The sequence below is a fragment of the Schistocerca nitens genome, chromosome 5 (genome assembly GCF_023898315.1).
Source record: "Schistocerca nitens isolate TAMUIC-IGC-003100 chromosome 5, iqSchNite1.1, whole genome shotgun sequence".
Classification (NCBI taxonomy): Eukaryota; Metazoa; Arthropoda; class Insecta; order Orthoptera; family Acrididae; genus Schistocerca; species Schistocerca nitens.
The window spans coordinates 452,914,479-452,937,512 of record NC_064618.1 but is presented as its reverse complement, the minus strand read 5'-3'; the positions used below and the strand labels follow the sequence as shown (position 1 = coordinate 452,937,512).

Genomic DNA, 23,034 nt, shown 5'->3' with positions numbered 1-23,034 from the left:
CAGGTGTTCATTAGAAGATGCTAGGCTGTTAATGGAAGAGGCCATACCTATGCAATTTGATGCAATTGAAATCTCACCCACTTCTCCCTCTGAAAGTAGGAAAATAATAAACTTGCTTAAAAGCAAAAACTCACACGGAATTGATGGCATTTCCAGCAAAATACTCAAAGCTTGTTCTCAACAGATAAGTAAGATTCTCAGCCACCTATGTAATACCTCTCTGGAACAGGGCATTTTCCCTGATAGACTGAAATATGCTATTGTTATAACTTTGCATAAAAAGGGGGATGGATCTGATGTCAACGATTACCGTCCAATCTCCCTTCTAACAGCTTTATCCAAAATTTTTGAGAAAGTAATGTATTCAAGAGTAGCTTCACATATCTGTAAAAATGAAGTACTAACAAAATGTCAGTTTGGTTTCCAGAAAGGTTTTTCAACAGAAAATGCCATATATGCTTTCACCAATCAAATTTTGAATGATCTGAATAACCGAACACCACCCATTGGGATTTTTTGTGATCTCTCAAAGGCTTTTGATTATGTAAATCATGAAATTCTGCTAGACAAGCTCAAGTATTGTGGCATGAGTGGTACAGTGCACAAATGGTTTAATTCGTACCTAACTGGAAGAGTGCAGAAAGTTGAAATAAGTAGTTCTCATAATATGCAAAGATCAGCACATTCCTCAAACTGGGGAACTATCAAGAATGGGGTTCCACAAGGGTCAGTCTTGGGTCCTTTGTTGTCCTTAATATATATTAATGACTTGCCATTCTATATTCATGAAGAGGCAAAGTTAGTTCTCTTTGCGGATGATACAAGTATAGTAATCACACCTGACAAACAAGAATTAACTGATGAAATTGTCAATACTGTCTTTCAGAAAATTACTAAGTGGTTCCGTGTAAACGAACGTTCACTGAATTTTGATAAGACACAGTACATACAGTTCCGTACAGTGAATGGTATGACGCCATTAATAAATATAGACCTTAATCAGAAGCATATAGCTAAGGTAGAATATTCCAAATTTTTAGGTGTGTCCATTGATGAGAGATTAAATTGGAAGAAACACATTGATGATCTGCTGAAACGTTTGAGTTCAGCTACTTATGCAATAAGGGTCATTGCAAATTTTGGTGATAAACATCTTAGTAAATTAGCTTACTACGCCTATTTTCACTCATTGCTTTCATATGGCATCATATTTTGGGGTAATTCATCACTGAGGAATAAAGTATTTATTGCACAAAAGCGTGTAATCAGAATAATAACTGGAGTCCACCGAAGATCATCCTGCAGACGTTTATTTAAGGATCTAGGGATATTCACAGTAGCTTCTCAGTATATATTTTCTCTTATGAAATTTGTTATTAACAACCAAACCCAATTCAAAAGTAATAGCAGTGGGCATAACTACAATACTAGGAGAAAGGATGATCTTCACTATTCAAGATTAAATCTAACTTTGGCACAGAAAGGGGTGAATTATACTGGCGCTAAAGTCTTTGGTCACTTCCCAAATAGTATCAAAAGTCTGACAGATAACCAACAAGTATTTAAGAAGAAATTAACAGAATTTCTGAATGACAACTCCTTCTACTCCATAGAGGAATTTTTAGATATAAATTAAGAAAGAAAAGAAAAAAAAGCAAAAAATATTTTAAAAAATAAAAAATAAAAAATAAAAAACACAAAAAATAAAAAAGTTGTTATATTAACTTAAGTATGTTGTTAAATTAACTTAATTATGTCATGTATTGGAAAATTTGACTCGTTCCACATCATTACGAAATATTGTATTCATGGTCCATGGATTAATCTAATCTAATCTAATCCAGTCAGAGGCTGGGTGGAAGGGGGCACGGAGAGAGTACAGTAATGTGGAGTCTGAATCGTGGTGAGGACTGATCCAGGAATCCTTTAATTTGTGGACTGACACTTATACTCTTCGCTACGCAAACATATATTCTGCTAGAAGGTTTAACATTTCTGGTAGAAACTTAACCTCTTATTATGCTTATCCATTACGGATATTTTAGAACCGTTACTGTATATTGAATGTAAATGAGTTATACAAAACTGCAACCAGTCACTTTTTTGAGTAATTATGTTTTATTCCATGAACCGGATTTCGAACCTTTTCAGGTTCATATTCAGATGGTTTCAGGAAGTGACATCATTATTGCTAGCATAATGCTGGGTGCTGACTCTATGACAAAAAGATGGAACACACTTTAATGTATCGCCATGACTATAGCTTATCTGTCGATATGGATGTAAATTTAGTTTTGTACGAGGTGCATTCAAGTTCTAAGGCCTCCGATTTTTTTTCTCTGGACTGGAAAGAGATAGAAACATGCGCATTGTTTTAAAATGAGGCTGCGTTCATTGTCAATATGTCCCAGAGATGGCAGCACTGTACGGCAGATGGAATTTTACCGCCAGCGGCGAGAATGAGAACATCTTGTGACAACAAACTGAAACAACCTCGGGCTTGCACAAGGCGGTCTGACGACATGATCGAGAAAGTGGAGAGAATTGTTTTGGGAGATCGCCGAATGACTGTTGAACAGATCGCCTCCAGAGTTGGCTTTTCTGTGGGTTCTGTGCACACAATCCTGCATGACGACCTGAAAATGCGAAAAGTGTCATCCAGGTGGGTGCCACGAGTGCTGACGGATGACCACATGGCTGCCCGTGTGGCATGTTGCCAAGCAATGTTGACGCCCAACGACAGCATGAATGGGACTTTCTTTTCGTCGGTTGTGACAATGGATGAGACGTGGATGCCATTTTTCAATCCAGAAACAAAGCGCCATTCAGCTCAATGGAAGCACACAGATTCACCGCCACCAAAAAAATGTCGGGTAACCGCCAGTTCTGAAAAAATGATGGTGCCCATGTTCTGGGACAGCGAGGGCGTAATCCTTACCTATTGTGTTCCAAAGGGCACTACGGTAACAGGTGCATCCTACGAAAATGTTTTGAAGAACAAATTCCCTCCTGCACTGCAACAAAAACGTCCGGGAAGGGCTGCGCGTGTGCTGTTTCACCAAGCCAACGCACCCGCACATCGAGCTAACGTTACGCAACAGTTTCTTCGTGATAACAACTTTGAAGTGATTCCTCATGCTCCCTATTCACCTGACCTGGCTCCTAGTGACTTTTGGCTTTTTCCAACAATGAAAGACGCTCTCCGTGGCCGCACATTCACCAGCCGTGCTGCTATTGCCTCAGCGATTTTCCAGTGGTCAAAACAGACTCCTAAAGAAGCCTTCGCCGCTGCCATGGAATCATCGCGTCAGCGTTGTGAAAAATGTGTACGTCTGCAGGGCGATTACGTCGAGAAGTAACGCCAGTTTCATCGATTTCGGGTGAGTAGTTAATTAGAAAAAAAAAATCGGAGGCCTTAGAACTTGAATGCAACTCGTACTTACTGCAAGAGTAAAGGCGGCTTTTTTCGGTTAGTGTCCATCTGTCTGCCTCCATTTTGATGTCCAGTTGTTATATCACTACACTCACTTCCACACAAACTATATTAATGTACACTCTGACAGCGAGACTATGGCTATACTTTTTTTTAATATAAAGTGTACAGCCATACAAACAGCTTTAGTCCATTACAATCACTATAACTTTTATACAAATACATTTAGCTAAAATAAACAGAATCTACTCTTGCTAATACCCCAGATCATGTTAACATAACAACAGAAGTAAGTCAACAGTCCATCTGAAAGTTTGTTATTAATTTAAATTTGAAAATAAAGGTCTTAGTCTAACAGACAGCTTCATCTCACTGCAGATAAAATAATTCTGCATCATTGATTCCTGGGTATTCATGTTAATGCCAATCACGATATAAAAGCAAAACAAAAAATGCTATAAACTGCTTGTATTATACGTAATTTACAAATATAAGATATCAGATCACCTGAAGTTAGTTTTGTAGTAATTTATTTATTTATTTTATTTTGTGCTGTCATGCTATCGCCACTCTGATTAAAATATTTGCCCTTATATCGACTTCAATACACGTAACGAAGAACAAATTACATCTCTGTGCAAAGTAGGCCTATTCCATATGTTTCTGTCAAGGTCTTTGTTACAAGCAACAGTTGTAAAGCGCATGCCGGATGGTGGAAAAGTCTCGCTGTCAGTTTGTGTGGAAGTCTGTGTAGTGATATAGCACCTGAACATCAAAATGGAGGCAGACAGGTGGGCAATAACCGAAAAAAGCCACCTATACTGTCGCAGTAAGTAAAAAACTAAATTTACATCCATATCAACAGATAAGCTATAGTCATGGCGATACATTAAAGTGTGTTCCATCTTTTTGTCATTGTGCTAACAGTAATGATGTAACTTCGTGAAACCATCTGAAAATAAACCTGAAAAGGTTCTAAAGCCTGTTCATGGAATAAAACATAATTATTCAAAAAAGTGACTGGTTGCAGTTTTGTTTAACTTATTTACATTAATCTCTTATTCCTAAGCACCTGTGGGAACTCTGCTGCAATTACTTTACCAACGCTGGCGAAACGTTTACACGTATTGAATATTCGTCAGCCCTTCCGAAAGACGGGCACTAAACGGCCTGACTGGTGAGCACCGGCTACAGTAGCCACACGCAGCACGTGTGAGGGGCGGCTGGTGGCGGTGGCGCCGTTCATCAGCTGACGCGCGCCCGAGGCGGCAGACGTATCACAGGCCTCGCCGCCGGAGATTTATGGCGCGGCTTTGTTTCCCATTTGTTGAACCGCCCGCTTGACAAATGGAAGAGCCTTACGCGTTGCCGCCGTCTGAGCAGTCCCTCGGCGCTGGTCGCCGGCAGTGGAGCTCAAACAGCGGCGGCACGCTTCAGCTCCGGCATGTGGTCCGGGGTGACGGGGACGGGCAATCCAGTTCAGTAACCTTTGGGACCCCCACCAGGCTATCACAGATAGCGACGATGATAAGGTCAAAAAATGTGCCTGTTGCCTATACGAATCAACAAAAATTTTGTATCGCCTCTTTATTTCGAAATTCACAGCACAGAAATCACAACTTTTCTCTGAGGCATGCCTATATATATTCATCTTCAAAGTGACCAAAGCAAATCAACAAACAAACATACACTACCGGCCATTAAGATTGCTACACCAAGAATAAATGCTGACGATAAACGGGTATTCATTGGGCAAATATATTATACTAGCACTGATATGTGATTACATTTTCACGCAATTTGGGTGCATAGATCCTGAGAAATTAGTACCCAGAACAACCACCTCTGGCCGTAATAACGGCCTTGATACGCCTGGGCATTGAGTCAAACAGAGCTTGGATGGCGTGTACAGGTACAGCTGCCCATGCAGTTTCAACACGGTACCACAATTCATCAAGAGTAGTGACTGGCGTATTGTGACGACCTAGTTGCTCAGCCACCATTGGCCAGACGTTTTCAATTGGTGAGAGATCTGGAGAATGTGCTGGCCAGGGCAGCAGTCGAACATTTTCTGTATCCAGAAAGGCCCGTACAGGACCTGCAACATGCGGCAGTGCATTATACTGCTGAAATGTAGGGTTTACATTACGTAGGAAATCAGCATACATTGCACCATTTAGATTGCCATCGATAAAATGGGGGCAAATTATCCTTCCTCCCATAATGCCGCACCATACATTAACCCGCCAAGGTCGCTGATGTTCCACTTGTCGCAGCCATCGTGGATTTTCCGTTGCCCAATAATGCATATTATGCCGCCTTACGTTACCGCTGTTGGTGAATGACGCTTCGTCGTTAAATAGAACGCGTGCAAAAAATCTGTCATCGTCCCGTAATTTCACTTGTGCCCAGTGGCAGAACTGTACACGACGTTCAAAGTCGTTTCCATGCAATTCCTCGTGCATAGAAATATGGTACGGATGCAATCGATGTTGATGTAGCATTCTCAACACCGACGTTTTTGAGATTCCCGATTCTCGCGCAATTTGTCTGCTACTGATCTGCGGATTAGCCGCGACAGCAGTTAAAACACCTACTTGGGCATCATCATTTGTTGCAGGTCGTGGTTGACATTTCACATGTGGCTGAACACTTCCTGTTTCCTTAAATAACGTAACTATCCGGCGAACGGTCCGGACTCGGATGATGTCGTCCAGGATACCGAACAGCATACATAACACACGCCCGTTACGCATTTTGATCACAATAGCCATACATCAACACGATATCGACCTTTTCCGCAACGGTCCATTTTAACGCGGGTAATGTATCGCGAAGTAAATACCGTCCGCACTAGCGGAATGTTACGTGATACCACGCACTTATACGTTTGTGACTATTACAGCGCCATCTATCACAAAGCGAAGAAAGTGGTCCAACTAAAAAATTCATATTTCTTTACGTACTATTCGAATGTGTAATAAAAAAGGGTTTCCTATTTAAAAAACGCAGTTGAGATCCGTTTGATCTATGGCAGGGCCATCTAGCGGACCAACCATAGCGCCATCTGGTTTCCCCCTTCAAACTAGACGAGTTTCGTTCTTTGTAGTTTTTTCGTTTGATGCGTATTTCGTGAGATATTTGGCCCGGTCACTATCAATGGACCACCTTGTATAGGATACATCCTCTTCTCCCTCGACGAGGATGTGCTTTGTAAATAGTGAAAATTTAACTAATGTTTTATAATGAATTTTTCTATGTGTTAAATATGTGTATATGTATCGTTAAAATGTTTTACTTATGCGATGTCATACAAACCAAATGGTTGATAGATAAGTAAATACACGAATAGCGCCACCAAATGCGAGGGACACCACCAGAAGAACACGGAGCTATGTAAATGCTTGCTCACGAGATTAATTCATATCCGACTTTAACCTCACCTTACCTATCAAAGTGAAATGGATTTGCCCAGTGAATACGTTCTATAGTAAAGTCGCTGCTGGCGGTCGGTGCTTCTAAATAGCAATATTAGGGGCTACGCTTGAGTGGGAAGTAGCAAGGGGAGGGTAAACGAAAGCAGAAAGCAAGGCAGAGTGTGTGGCGTTCAGGGATTTGGAGTGAGTGATACAACTTTGGCGGGGAGAATATCCAGGCAGCGTTGACGCAGCAGAGGGTGGGCAGCCCGAGGTCTTCAGCTCGTACCAGCCTCTACGTTTTATGATAATTGTGAGCCCGAAGAGCGGAGAGTAGCCGCGGTTAGAGTGCCCACCACTGGGGAAGATGAAACAAGCAACACAAAAAGCACTGGACGCGCCGCTGCCTCCGCGGTGTACCGTATGGAACGAGCCGGCCGTCCCCAGGTCCCTTGTCACGGCCTCGCAGTCCCCCACAAAGTGTCCAGCCAGGCCCACCCCTGCAGCGGCTGACATTTGAAATGCAAACGGCAGGCGAGCCGGCGTTTGGGATGCAAAGCGAGGAGCGGTCAGCCACACGCAGCCCGCGGCGATTTCGCACCTGCCCGCGCTACACGCCGCACCACGCGACGCTACGCGGCAAGCAGACAACGCGCGGCTTTTTACACTCGCCACGCCACCGCCAACACGCTCACAAATGTGACCATGCAATGCCCGGGCTAATAGAAACACAGCAGAAAGGCCGCTGCTACCAGCTTCCGTGCCGCTCTTCGTTTGTCACTGGTTCAGTAGACGCGCGGCAGTAGTCCCACGTTGTTGGGTGTCGGCGGCGATGGACGTTATCTACATCTACAGAGCAGGCAAAATATAACCAGCACAGAACATACTTTATACAACTTAAGGTAGGCAACCCAACTAACATAATGCCCACCTGGAGCAGGTAAGATGTGTTGCCTATCTTAAGGCGCAGGAAACCCCCCCCCCCTCTTTTTTTTTCTTTTTTCGTTGTTATTTAATCCGTCTCGCCCATATTGGCGGAGAGTGGACTGCCAGCGGTACATTGAGCTTGCTCTTCACCCAAGGGAAAAGAAACACAATCTAAGACAGAAAAACCCTACCTTGAAATGTGAGATAATTGAAAGTAAATTAAAAATTTTTTAAGGTAATATTAATGGGATTTTGTACACAGGTTAATTCAGGAGCATCGTCACATAATTTGTGAGATGATTCTACATGTGAAAATAAACCGAAAAAGTCCTATAAACATGTATTCGATTTTCGATCGTTATGAAACCGGAGCGGGTTGAAGACTACACACATCCATGAATGAATATAAAGACAAGTGTGAATATTACTTACCGAAATGCTGTGTAGGCATTGTGGTGCACATAAAATGGGATCTCAGATTGATTCCTAGATTTCCAGATTTCCAGAAGGCTTTTGATACCGTTCCTCATAAGCGACTATTAATCAAATTGCGTGCGTATGGAGTATCGTCTCAGTTGTGTGACTGGATTCGTGATTTCCTCTCAGAGAGGTCACAGTTCGTAGTGATAGACGGTAAATCATCGAGTAGAACAGAAGTGATATCTGGCGTTCCGCAAGGTAGTGTCATAGGCCCTCTGCTGCTCCTGATTTACGTAAATGATCTAGGTGATAATCTGAGCTGTCCCCTTAGATTGTTTGCAGATGACGCTGTAATTTACCGTCTAGTAAAATCATCAGACGATCAATTCAATTACGAAATGATCTAGAGAGAATTTCTGTATGGTGCAAAAAGTGGCACTTGGCACTAAACAAAGAAAAGTGCAAGGTCATCCACATGGGTACTAAAAGAAATCCGATAAATTTTGGGTATACGATAAATCGCACAAATCTAAGAGCTGTCAATTCGACTAAATACCTAGGAATTACAATTATGAGCAACTTAAATTGGAAAGACCACATAGATAATATTGTGGGCAAGGCGAAGCAAAGACTGCACTTTATTGGCAGATCACTTAGAAGATGCGAGAAACCCACTAAAGAAACAGCCTACATTACGCTTGTCCGTCCTCTGCTGGAATATTGCTGCGCGGTGTGGGATCCTTACCAGGTAGGATTGACGGAGGACATCGAAAAAGTGCAAAGAAGGGCAGCTCGTTTCGTGTTATCGTGTCCGTCCTCCGCTGGAATATTGCTGCGCGGTGTGGGATCCTTACCAGGTAGGATTGACGGAGGACATCGAAAAAGTGCAAAGAAGGGCAGCTCGTTTCTTGTTATCGCGCAATAGGGGTGAGAGTGTCACTGATATGATACGCGAGTTATGGTGACAGTCACTGAAACAAAGGCGGTTTTCTTTGCGGCGAGATCTATTTACGAAATTTCAATCACCAACTTTCTCTTCCGAATGCGAAAATATTTTGTTGACCCCACTATCGTAGCGAGAAATGATCATCATAATTAAATAAAACAAGCAGAGCTCGAATGGAAAGATTTAGGTGTTCCTTTTTCCCACGCGCCGTTCGAGAGTGGAATGATAGAGTAGTAGTATGAAAATGATTCGATGAACCCTCTGCCAGGCACTTAAGTGTGAATTGCAGAGTAACCATGTAGATGTAGATAATGGTGGGGCAGATGACTAATCCATCCTACAAGAGATGTGGCGATTCTCAGATGGCAGAACTGTGACACCGCACCGAGCAACAACTGCAAGTGTATACAGTGTGCAATCGTGGGTTGGGTAAGTAATCAATCATAAGACCGCGTGGATGTCGTGGTTGGGAGTTGTTTATTTGAGCAAGTCTATTGTGCCCGTGAATAACAGCATGCCGTATACGTTCATTCGTGCAGAATACGCAGACATGTTGAAAAGACGCAGACATGTTGTTTGTGAATGGGTACTGTAATGGAAGTGCCCATGCGGCTGCGAAGAATTCCGGAGGCGTTTCCCTGATCGACGAACCCACTGTGCCATAGTATTTCCCAGAGTTTTTCAAACATTACGTGAATCCGGAACATTTCCCACTGTTCACGTAACAACAGAATGTGACGCCATCCAATCAGTTGTGGAAAGGGAAGACACTATTGCAATGGTTCAATGAAGTCCCACCAACAATTCATCGCGCATTAGCCATCAGCTTGATGTCCTACAAGCGTGACTGTGGCGTACGTTACGTTCCGAGGGTTTGTACCCTATTTATATGCATCCCGTGCAACACTTGCATTCAGGTGACTCAGTAAGCAGATAACAATTTTGTAAATCGTTGGCTGTACTCAGAGATGTCATGCAATACACTTTATTTAAAGCTGAGCTACATTTGCAAGCAGTGGTATCATGAACATTCTCAGTTCTCGTACATGGGCGATAAAGAACTCACACAATATCAGGAAAACGAGATTCCAAGTTTGGGTCTCGTGAGCGTCTGGCGTGGTATTATCGATGACCTGGTTATATGGCGTGTGTTCCCACCAAATCAGATGACAGCAGCAGCATACGCACATTTCCTGATACAAGACCTACCTGCACTTTTGGAAGATGTGACATTAGAGCAACGACCGAAAATGTACCTGAAGCTTAATGGAAGACCTATTCACTACAGCAGACAAGTATCCCAGTATGGTGGATTGGCCGTGGCGGACGCATTAAATGGCCTGCCAGATCACCCGATCTAACTCCATTAGGCTCCAGTTTATTGGGCTGGTTAAAGGGGGACGTGTACGCTACTAATGTGGATACACGTGAAGAACTTGTGGCCACATTACCGACGCTGTTGCCCATATTAAAGCCCGCCAAGATTATGTTCGATGTGCAACACAACGCACCCTCCAATGCATTGAAAAGTGCATTGAGATCGGTGGGGGACTTTCTGAACACCTCTTGTAGGATGGCATCAGTCCTATCATCATTCTGTCCACCATATCGCTCACACAGTATTTCGGTAGCTAATATTCACAATTGTCCTCATAGTTATTCGTGGATATGTGTAGTTTTCAACCTGCTCCAGTTCAGTAATGATCTAAAATCGGACTCATGTTCATAGGACTTTTCGGTTTTGTTTTCACACGTAGAACCACCTCGCAAATGATGTGACATTTCACATGAATCACCCTGAAAGTAAGAAATTTTACTTTCTTCGTTTTTAATTTAAAACAGAAATATTAAAAAGGTAAAACTAAAACAATACGAATACTTTTAAAACGTTTTAAACTGTATGTGATGTTTGCTGACTGTAAGTTGGCTCAAATTGTTCAAATGGCTCTGAGCACTATGGGACTTAACATCTGAAGTCATCAGTCCCCTAGAACTTAGAACTACTTAAACCTAACTAAACTAAGGACATCACACACATCCATGCCCGAGGCAGGATTCGAACCTGCGACCATAGCGGTCGCGCGGTTCCAGACTGAAGCGCCTAGAACCGGTCGGCTGCACCGGCCGGCTATACCAGTTTCTTTGGCGCGTCGGTGTATTTTACAGCACATCTTCAGTGACCATCTGTCACGATCACTCCGCGGTGTGACTTAGCGGATGATATTATCCTACCCTCGCTGTATATGGTATAAATTTTTGATAAGGTGCCTTTTGAAACACCTAACACTTCCGATTCCTTTACGGAGGCACCCACCAGACGAGGAACAACAATTGGTACACGTTAGAAGTCACTTAGGTCCGACATAATGCACTCACAGCTACACAGAACACTGTTCTGACAACGGTTGCAACCTATTGAGGATATTTCACAGGTGCCGTTCGTGGTCAAACACAACAGCGCGACCTTTAGGCTTCGCTGGCATCTGCATTTATGTTCAGGCGTGGATCTGTTGTTGTGTTTCGATACTTTTGGCCAACCCCTATATGCCGACCGTACAGCTGCTTCTAGATTCATCCGGTATTGCGAGGAGGGAGATCGTTCCGACGTGGTGGCTTGTGGTCCAGAGGTTTGCAATACCCACCGCAATCACAAATTCTGCTCTCTGTGGAGTGCATGAAGAAATTCGTTTTCTCTGGGAGAAATAAAAATTTAAAAAATAATTGCATACATTATCCATAAAAATTTATTATGTTTGGGGCGAGAGTGTTATAACAGGTAGATAACGTCTCAGAAGTCGTTTCTGGTGTCAGTATCAGATTTCTCAATTGAACCAGTCCGCAAGTTAACAAATATTTAGATGGTCATAAGACGCTGCACACAAACTGGTAGATGATACTACGAATATTCTTCAGAACACAAAAATGCTTCATCATAAGGGCACGACAGCTTTTTTACATTCCACGTCCGCTCTGGAAGCCAAATTACACAAAAAAAGATTGACACAACCACAAAACGGCTTTTGAGTGAGAAGGAAAAAGAAGAAAATATTTACATTTTGAACTGCTTATAATGATTAGTTAGCCGATACGACCTTTTAATATTTGTACCTTATTAAAGATTAGTTTTGCAGGCAGCGTATTCCATAGATCACAATGACCTTCAAAGCTGAGACACGGAACGTGTCGAAACTGGCAGAGCAGCAAAACAATAATGTTCTCTACTGAAGGTGGTTTACATCAAACACCGAGCGAGGTGGCGCAGTGGTTAGCACACTGGACTCGCATTCGGGAGGACGACGGTTCAATCCCGTCTCCAGCCATCCTGATTTAGGTTTTCCGTGATTTCCCTAAATCGTTTCAGGCAAATGCCGGAATGGTTCCTTTGAAAGGGCACGGGCCTTCCCAATCCTTCCCTAACACGAGCTTGCGCTCCGTCTCTAATGACCCCGTTGTCGACGGGACGTTAAACACTAACCACCACCACCACCACATCAAACATTTATCTCGCGAAATGTTATTACAATAATACCATTCGATGATCATTTCAAATATTAACCATGTACAGATTCTGATTTTGTTTAAGTAACAGTTCAAATTATATTAACGAGTCTTGGGCTCGGACCCTGTGTTATCAACTGAATAAGGGTAGTATTTGTTTTGCCAGTCGCGTTTCCCCTCAGTTTGTTAGGGCGGTATATGTTGATACTGTTCTGCATGTGTTCTTGCTGAAATGCTGATGAAGCTGATCTTCTGCTTGAATCACTGAAGACCAACAAGAACACCAGCTTCACCAGCATCTCAGCAAGAGCGCAGGCCAAAAGTCACAAATTTTAAAATAATAAAAAAACAAGATATCCGAAACATCTAATATATGCGATAAAAAGTTTCTATCGGAACACGACTGTCACTCTACATCTCAGCAGAAAAATGACTAATGAGATAACAACTAACAAAAGAGTACGACGAGACTGCTGTACCTCCCAAGCTTTGTTTTAACATTTACATACGTGAAAAGATGCAGGTATGACGACAGAATTTCAAAGAGGTATATATTTAGATAGTAAGACTCTCTGAAATAACGTACTATATGCTGACAATGCAGTGATCCTAGCAGATAAAGAAGAAGATTTTCGGAAAGGAATTTACTTACTGAAACAATAAGTGCGAAATTTAACATGGAGATTTTTATAGAAAAAAACTAAGACAATGGCCTTTGTGGTGAAAGAATAGATTACGACGAAAATAGGGGTTGATGATAAGATTTTAGAGCAAGTAAACCACTTCACTTACCTAGGATGTCAGGAGACGTACGGTTACAGCAAAGATATACAATTTAAGCTTAGTAAATTTAGTGGCCTATGTGAAACAGTTAAAAAAAACTTAAAAACAGAACTAGGAAACATACCCAAATTAAATTTTTCTAAACATTTGCAGTCCCCACACTTATCTACGGAAGCGAGACGGGCGTCGTTAGCAAAAAGCAAGAAAGTTGTATTCAGGAACAAGAAATGAAATTCCTGAGACGAGTTGAAGGTTGCACAATAGAAGACAGACCAAGGAAGGGAAGAAATAGAAATTTGTAGTTTAGATGATAAAACTCTAGAGTACAGAAGGAAACTGAAAGAACATCTAGAAATAATGGAGAGTGACAGACTCCCCTTACAGATTAGAAATTATAGGTGCCGAGGAAGAAGAGACAGAGGAAGACCTCGGCAACGACGCGTATCGCAACAGACAATTTCGCCTAATACCTGAAGAGATGAAGAAGAAGAAGAAGAAGAAGAAAAATCAGCGTACACAGCCACTGATGACACCGTAATAAATTGAGGCAAAATGCGTCTGGCGGTTGGTATTTATGTTTTTAACTTAACAGTACTACGTAGGCAGAATATAGAAGAATGAATATTTCACCTACTTTTATGAACAGCCGGAGACAAAATTAAATGTGAAATACAACTACTTCTATTATTCACCACCGCACTTCATAAAATTAGACTTCTTTAAGGATGGCGATAACAGTACATAGAGGAAGAAAGGCTTACTTCTTATTCATGTCTGTTATAGCGTCTAGCGACAGTTCCAGCGCCATTTTGGATTTTCTCTAACTGTGAAATGAGTAATTTGAATCTTTTCTATTCGATTCTTAGGAACGAATAATCTATTCACTGAAACTAGTATAGCGTTTGCCTAATACTCATTGCTTTCGTCACATTTACTTGCTGAATTTTCTTTGTTACTTAGGCAATACCATATTTCCCGGCATTGCTCATCAAAGTTACAGAAATTCTGGCTACTGCTCATGATGTTTGCAGGCACAGTGACAAAATATTTGAGCCAAGGCAAAATAGTAAGAAATTAAACGCCTCCAAGGCCGTAACATCCCAAATTTTTTGAGATGCTGTGTGGGTTACATCTTAAAATGTTAGAACTTCCGCGTGATTTAAGCAAACACACTAACACTTGAGGACGCATAAAAGCTAATGCCTGAGACTAAATAAGAAGTAAATAAAAATCGTATTGAATATGGTGATTTTTCGATTTAACAGTTCCCATATTTACATTAAGGAGTCTGTTATCATTGTTGATGGATAACTCGATATAGAATGCTCTGCGGAGGCATATGGATGTTACTGAAACAAGGAAATAAAATAAATTAGTAAATAATCCAATCCTGCGGCCGATGTAAATGTTTCAGATGTGTTTGTCGCTACCATAAAGAACGTATATTCATGTAATGTTGACTACATTGTGTATTTTTCGCAGTATACAAAATCGATAGGCAATATTTTTACTATGTTTTCTCTTGATTAGTGCCTTTCGGTTTGTTCCAGTAATGTCCACGAAGTTAGCATAGTAAGGTAGTTTCTAGAAGTCCATGTTACTCTGAGGAAGCATTTCGTTCGCTAACGGTTAAATGTGCTCTAATTTGCCTCATCACAATGGTTACGTCACCTTTCAAGCAGAAGCTGCAGCAGGAACGCCTTAGGCGCTGTCGGCATACCCGTCTCTGCAGGAACTACGGAACGAGCTGTTTCAGTGTGCAGGGTGCGTTTCACATCGCAGCGGGGGATTCTGTCCACGGACGAGATTCTCCAGTTCTCCCAGTAGTATTAGTTGATCGAAAACTACAACCGTGGATTGCTGGATCTGTCCACAGTCGTTTCCACTTATTTTATGTCTTTTTTCTTTAAATAAATACAGTTCCAAATACACTTTCTTTTAGATTTACTGCATCTAACATCTAGCAATGTTCTTAAGTGAAAATCCAGTCCCTTTTTTTTTGTCAGGAAAATAAATATCTGTAGTTTTGCTCTTAGCTGGCTAAAGGCAGCTAAGTTGTGAATGTAAATATCTTTATGTCTTCACTGCGCTAGTCACAAATTTGTTCAAGCGTATAGTACATAACGAAGTTGGCGAAAGGGAATACAATCGTCTAAGAAAGGAGATGACAGGAACTGTAAAATTAGTAAGCAGGAATGACTGGAGACAGACATCGCCTATAGGAAAATTAAAGAAGCTCTTGGAGAAAAGAGAAGCAGCTGTATGAATATCAAGAGTTCAGACAAACAACCAGTTCTAAACAAAGAAGGGAAAGCTGATAGGTGGAAGGAGTACATAGATGGACTATACGAGGGAAATGAACTTGAAGACAGTGTTATGAAAAGAGAGAGGACTTAGATGCAAATGAGGAGGGAGATATGATACTGCTTTCGGTTGATAGCCAATCTGTAACAAAAGAGGACCAAGTAAATGAACAATTTGTTGACCTCATACCCTCCTCTTTCAGGGGACTAGACGTAAAATTTACGCTAACGAATCAATGCTGCACCGACACATCATTATCTCAGAATGAAATAATCATTAGGTTATTATCTGTCTGTTTATAGGTTTCTTTACATTCTTAAACTCACCCTGCTTTTTTTTATTTTCTAAGCTTTTCCGTCGTCCTGAAAATCTCTTTCTCTTTCTAGACCTCATGCGTTCGACTTCAACAAAATTTCCTTTCCGCCTACACCACTCTCTTCATTAATTGTATCTTCTCCTTCAACATTGTAAGGATGCGAACTGGATTCACCATACCCATACTCATACAGTTCGATAAAATTCAAAGAATCTCAAGGATAAACTAACTGACCACGTCTATACATAAACATACCTAACTTAAAAGGTTAGAATTCCGCGATAATTAGCTGGAAAAATCCGCAACGCTCATTTATCAACGGAAGCAATGTGGTCAAGTTATCTCCAAGAGTAAATACACTATGTGATCAAAAGTATTCGGACACCCACAAAAACATATTTTTTTCATATTAGGTGCATTGTGCTGCCACCTACTGTGAGATACACCATGTTAGCGACCTCACTAGTTATTACACTCCTGGAAATTGAAATAAGAACACCGTGAATTCATTGTCCCAGGAAGGGGAAACTTTATTGACACATTCCTGGGGTCAGATACATCACATGATCACACTGACAGAACCACAGGCACATAGACACTGGCAACAGAGCATGCACAATGTCGGCACTAGTACAGTGTATATCCACCTTTCGCAGCAATGCAGGCTGCTGTTCTCCCATGGAGACGATCGTAGAGGTGCTGGATGTAGTCCTGTGGAACGGCTTGCCATGCCATTTCCACCTGGCGCCTCAGTTGGACCAGCGTTCGTGCTGGACGTGCAGACCGCGTGAGACGACGCTTCATCCAGTCCCAAACATGCTCAATGGGGGACAGATCCGGAGATCTTGCTGGCCAGGGTAGTTGACTTACACCTTCTAGAGCACGTTGGGTGGCACGGGATACATGCGGACGTGCATTGTCCTGTTGGAACAGCAAGTTCCCTTGCCGGTCTAGGAATGGTAGAACGATGGGTTCGATGACGGTTTGGATGTACCGTGCACTATTCAGTGTCCCCTCGAGGATCACCAGTGGTGTACGGCCAGTGTAGGAGATCGCTCCCCACACCATGATGCCGGGTGTTGGCCCTGTGTGCCTCGGTCGTATGCAGTCCTGATTGTGGCGCTCACCTGCACGGCGCCAAACACGCATACGACCATCATTGGCACCAAGGCAGAAGCGACTCTCATCGCTGAAGACGACACGTCTCCATTCGTCCCTCCATTCACGCCTGTCGCGACACCACTGGAGGCGGGCTGCACGATGTTGGGGCGTGAGCGGAAGACGGCCTAACGGTGTGCGGGACCGTAGCCCAGCTTCATGGAGACGGTTGCGAATGGTCCTCGCCGATACCCACGGAGCAACAGTGTCCCTAATTTGCTGGGAAGTGGCGGTGCGGTCCCCTACGGCACTGCGTAGGATCCTACGGTCTTGGCGTGCATCCGTGCGTCGCTGCGGTCCGGTCCCAGGTCGACGGGCACGTGCACCTTCCGCCGACCACTGGCGACAACATCGATGTACTGTGGAGACCTCACGCCCCACGTGTTGAGCAATTCGGCGGTACGTCCACCCGGCCTCCCGCATGCCCACTATACGCCCTCGCTCAAAGTCCGTCAACTGCACATACGGTTCACGTCCACGCTGTCGCGGCATGCTACCAGTGTTAAAGACTGCGATGGAGCTCCGTATGCCACGGCAAACTGGCTGACACTGACGGCGGCGGTGCACAAATGCTGCGCAGCTAGCGCCATTCGACGGCCAACACCGCGGGTCCTGGTGTGTCCGCTGTGCCGTGCGTGTGATCATTGCTTGTACAGCCCTCTCGCAGTGTCCGGAGCAAGTATGGTGGGTCTGACACACCGGTGTCAAAGTGTTCTTTTTTCCATTTCCAGGAGTGTAGATATCGTGAGAGAGCAGAATGGGGCACTCCGCGGAACTCACGGACTTCTAACGTGGTCAGGTGATTGGATGTCACTTGTGTTATATGTCTGTACGCGAGCTTTCCACACTCCTAAACATCCCTAGCCGGCCGGAGTGGCCGTGCGGTTCTAGGCGCTACAGTCTGGAAACGCGAGGCTGCTAGGGTCGCAGGTTCGAATCCTGCCTCGGGCATGGATGTGTGTGATGTCCTTAGGTTAGTTAGGTTTAAGTAGTTCTAAGTTCTAGGGGATTGATGACCTCAGAAATTGAGTCCCATAGTGCTCAGAGCCATTTGAACCATAAACATCCCTACGTCTACTGTTTCCGATGTGTTAGTGAAGTGGAAACGTGAAGGGACACGTATAGCACAAATCGTACAGGTCGACCTCGTCTGTTGACTGACAGAGACGAAAAGAGTCCTAATGTGTAATAGGCAGACATCTATCCACACCATCACATAGGAATTCCAATCTGCATCAGGATCCATTGCAAGTACTATAACAGCTGGCGGGAGGTGAGAAAACTTGGAATTCATGGTCGAGCGGCTGCTCATAAGCCACAAGTGACGCCGGTAAATACCAAACGACGCCTCGCTAGTTGTAAGAAGCGTAAACATTGGACGATTGAACAGTGGAAAAACGTTGTGTGGAATGTCGAATCACGGTACACAATGTGGCGATCCGATGGCAGGGTGAGGGTATGGCGAATAGCAGGTGAACTTCATCTGCCAGCGTGTGTAGTGCCAAAACTCGAGGGCGGTGGTGTTATGGTGTGGTCGTGTTTTTCATAGAGAGGGCTTACACCCCTTGTTGTTTTGCGTGGCACTATCACAGCACAGGCCTTCATTGATGTTTTAAGCACCTTCTTGTTTCCCACTGTTGAAGAGCAATTCGGGTATGGCGATTGCATCTTTCAATACGATCGAGCACCTGTTCATAAATCACGGTCTGTGGCGGAGTTGTTACACTATAATAACATCCCTGTAATGGACTGACCTGCATAGAGTCCTGACCTGAATCCTATAGAACACTTTTGGAATGTTTTGGAACGCCGGCTTCGTACCAGGCCTCACCGACCGACATCGATACCTTTCGTCAGTGCTGCACTCCGTGAAGAATGGGCTGCCATTCCCCAAGAAACCTTCTAGCACCTGATTTAACGTATGCCTGCGAGAGTGGAAGCTGTCATCAAGGCTAAGGGTGGGCCAACACCATATTTAATTCCACTGTTAGCAATGGAGGGCGCCACGAACTTGTAAGTCGTTTTCAGCCGGGTGTCCGGATACTTTTGATCACATAGTGTACTAGCTTCATAATCTGTGGTGTCACCGCCAGACACCACACTTGCTAGGTGGTAGCCTTTAAATCGGCCGCGGTCCGTTAGTATATGTCGGACCCGCGTGTCGCCACTATCAGTGATTGCAGACCGAGCGCCGTTACACGGCAGGTCTAGAGAGACTTCCTATCACTCGCCCCAGTTGTACAGCCGACTTTGCTAGCGACGGTGCACTGGCTACATACGCTCTCATTTGCAGAGACGACAGTTTAGCATAGCCTTCAGCTACGTCATTTGCTACGACCTAGCAAGGCGCCATATTCAGTTACTATTCTGAACAGATAATACTGTGAATCATGTACCGTCAAGAGCGACGTTCATCATTAATGGATTAAAGTTAAGTATGAAACTAATTACGTCCACTTTCTGAATTCTCATCCCTTGTCATGTTCCAGACCTCACGTCAGTATAGTTCTTCCCTCTTCACGCCAGCCTGCGTGAGCTAAACTCGTGCATTTCGGCCTCCTCTAGTAACACGGTGTTGGCTCTTCTGCCAACACTACATAATCAGCGTGCAGTAACACATCATATGGTATTTTTGTTTGGCCAATGTAATCCTTATAAAGCGTTAAGCAACAACTTTTGCATCTGAAACTGTAAGGACGGACATCTTGTCTCAATGGCTTTAGATGGTATTGTAAAAGTAAACATCGCGTGGTGCACTTAGCCCATCTCACATTTAGCAGTGTTTGCAACAGTCAACAAATTTCTTTTCTAATTTCAAACGTGTTATAGCTGGTCCCAGAAACGGAAGTGTTGTTCTTTTCCTAGCTATTGGCGAACCGAAGATATGGTTATCACTATCTCATATTTTTTACAATCAGCAGGTTTTGCAACAGTGGCACTCATGTGATACTGCGAGAAGAATTTGACAGAGTACTGAAAATCCCAAGTCGAAACAAGGCACCTGGAGTAGACGACATTCCTTCAGAATTACTTCTATCCCTGGGAGAGCCAGCCATGACAAAACTATTCCACCTGGTGTGCAAGATGTAGGAGAAAAGCTAAATACCCTCAGACTTCAAAAAGAATATAGTATGTCATACTCCGAAGGAACCAGATGGTGACAGGTGTGAAAATTATGGAAGTCATGAGTGCAAAATACTGTCACGAATTATTTTAGAAGAACGGAAAAGCTGCTAGAAGCCGAACTCGACGAAGAACGTTTTGGGTTCCGGAGAAACGTAGGAACACTTGAGGCAATACTGACCCTACGACTGGTCTTAGAAGATAGGTTAAGGAAAGGCAAACCTACATGCATAGCATTTGTGAACTGAGATAAAATTTTTGAAAATGTTGGGTAGAATGTATTCTTTGAAATTCTGGAGGTAGTAGGGGTATAATACATGTACCGAAAGGCTGTTTACAGCTTGTACAGAAACGAAACGGCAGTTATAAGAATCGAGGGGAATGACAGAGAAGCAATGGTTGAGAAGTAGGTGAGACAGGGTTGTATCTCCAACGTTATTCAATATGTACATTGAGCAAATATTAAATGAAAGCAAAGAAACATTTGGAGTAGGAATTAAGGTTCAGGAAGAAAAATAAAAAGCTTTAAGTTTTTCCAATGACTTTGTAATTTTGTCACAGACAACAGAGGACTTGGAAGAGCTGTTAATTGGAATGGACCGTGACTTGAAACGAGAATATAAAATGAACATCAAGAAAAGCAAAACGAGGAAAATTAAATGTGGTCGAATTAAATCGGGGGATGTTGAGAGCATTGGATTGGGAGAAGAGACACTAAAAATAGTAGATGAATTTTGCTACTTGTGCAGAAAACTAACTGATAATGACCGAAGCAGAGAGGAGATGCGGACTGGGTATAACAAGGAAAACATTTATGAAAAAGAGAAATTTGTTGTCTTCGAAAATAGATTTATTTCTTGGGAAGTCTTGTCTGAAGGTATTTGTCTATAATGTGGCGGTGTATGGAAGTGAAACGTGTGTGATAACCATTGTAAAATGAAGGGAATATAAGCTTTTGAAGTGTGGCGCTACAGAGAACGCTGAAGATTAGATGGGTAGATCACGTAACTAGTGAGGAGTTACTGAATATATGTGGGGAGAAAAGAAATTTATATTAAGGACTTGACTTACAGAAGGAGTCTGTAGATCACCAATTTAGTATTAGAGGGAAGTGTGCGGTGGTAAAAACTGTAAGGGCGGACCAAGGAATGAATACAGTAAACAGGTTTGAAGGAATGTAGGCTTGTGCAGGATAGGGTAGCACGTAGAGCTGCATCAAACCAGTCTTCAACTGAAAACCACAACAACAATAAGTATGTAAACAGTGAATAAAAGTGTAGATTTAAAAGATCACAGAAGTAACTGTATCGGTAATGAGTGCTGTAAGTCTGCTTTCTTTTCACATCTTGTACAAAGGTGAACGCAACCAGTATTGTGGATACAGTAATTACAAGTGTCCAGAACAGAACCTGATACTGAAACACCAAAAAGTAAGGAAGAAAATAGATTCTGCTTTAATACGACTAAATACTGAACTGTTTTGACATACATGGCTGTAACACGACGCTTACCCAGGTAGTGATTACAGTTTTGATGTATTTTTACGATGGGAAGTATTGAGCCGAGCGGAACAGTCACTATTTGACATGCAACAGGTTACTTCACTTAGAGTATCGATGGTGAGAAATTATATGAATGCGGGGTCTGTTCTTTCGGCCTTGTCTGAGAGAACAGACATCACGCAAGATCACAGCTGTATACATATTACGTAAACTGAAGATAGAGGGGGGAGAAAGGAAAGGGAAGACGTTAATGATATCAGCTGCGTAGAGACTTTGTGCGGAATCAGTTAAAATGTGTGCAACATAAATGTTCACCGCACTGGAGGTGGTGTCTTCATTGTCCATCGAGGCGAATCAATTATATGAATATGTGGTGTCTGCTCTTTCTAACATGTCATTTACGTCCGACTTTTACCGGGAATCTACAAATTAGGGAGCATGGAGGACATGGACAGGGACTGTCGATAGGTGGCCCTGGTTGGGAGTGGTAGTCCGCCGGATATCGTGCCAAGATAGTCAGCGTATATGCGATAAACACCGTGTCCGGGTGCAGAAAACCGACGCCTTGGGATCGTCGTCATCGGTCATGCTCCACACAGTCCCGACCTGGCCGCATCCGATTTTTATCTGTTTCCAAAACTTCAAGGACACCTTCGATAACTTCAGTTTGATAGCCATGAAGCGATGCAAGCAGGGGTTGCAAGCAAAGATTTTAGCTCCGTCAACATGTCAAACGTTCTGCAGTGACGGTATCAACAAATTGGTCTCTCGTTGGGAGAAATGTGTTCGTCTCCAGGGTGACTACATTGGAAAATAAATAGAACTATGTATACATGAAGAATAAAGATATAGAACGTTAATAACGTTTGTTCTATTTCAAAAGCTTTGAGACTCGTAGACATTATCTTTCAGCACGATCTCGTGTAGATTTGTAAGTGAGGATTTTTCCAATAAATTTGCGTTAATTGTTCCGGTTTTTTGTTTAGAGTATAACGGAAGCCATCGACAACCGAGAACTGCGACGTTCGAAGTCGACATGCAATGTACAAGATTTCCAGTTTGTGGAGCGGTCGTAGACTTGGATTAATATTGTATTGTCCCTTACTACGTACGTCCATACATGTATTGTACGTTTCTTTGCTTGGGTCGGCTCCTTATGTGTGTCTAAGACGACTTGACAAATGTCGGTACGAAGCACTTACAGTATT

The 23,034-nt window shown here is 43.0% G+C and overlaps 1 long non-coding RNA gene across 1 annotated transcript in view; it reads right to left on the bottom strand.

Moving 5' to 3' along the window:
- LOC126260127 (uncharacterized) overlaps positions 1–23,034 on the bottom strand; it is a 674,168-nt gene that overhangs the window by 550,399 nt on the left and 100,735 nt on the right. The gene's annotated exons all lie outside the window — the stretch shown is intronic.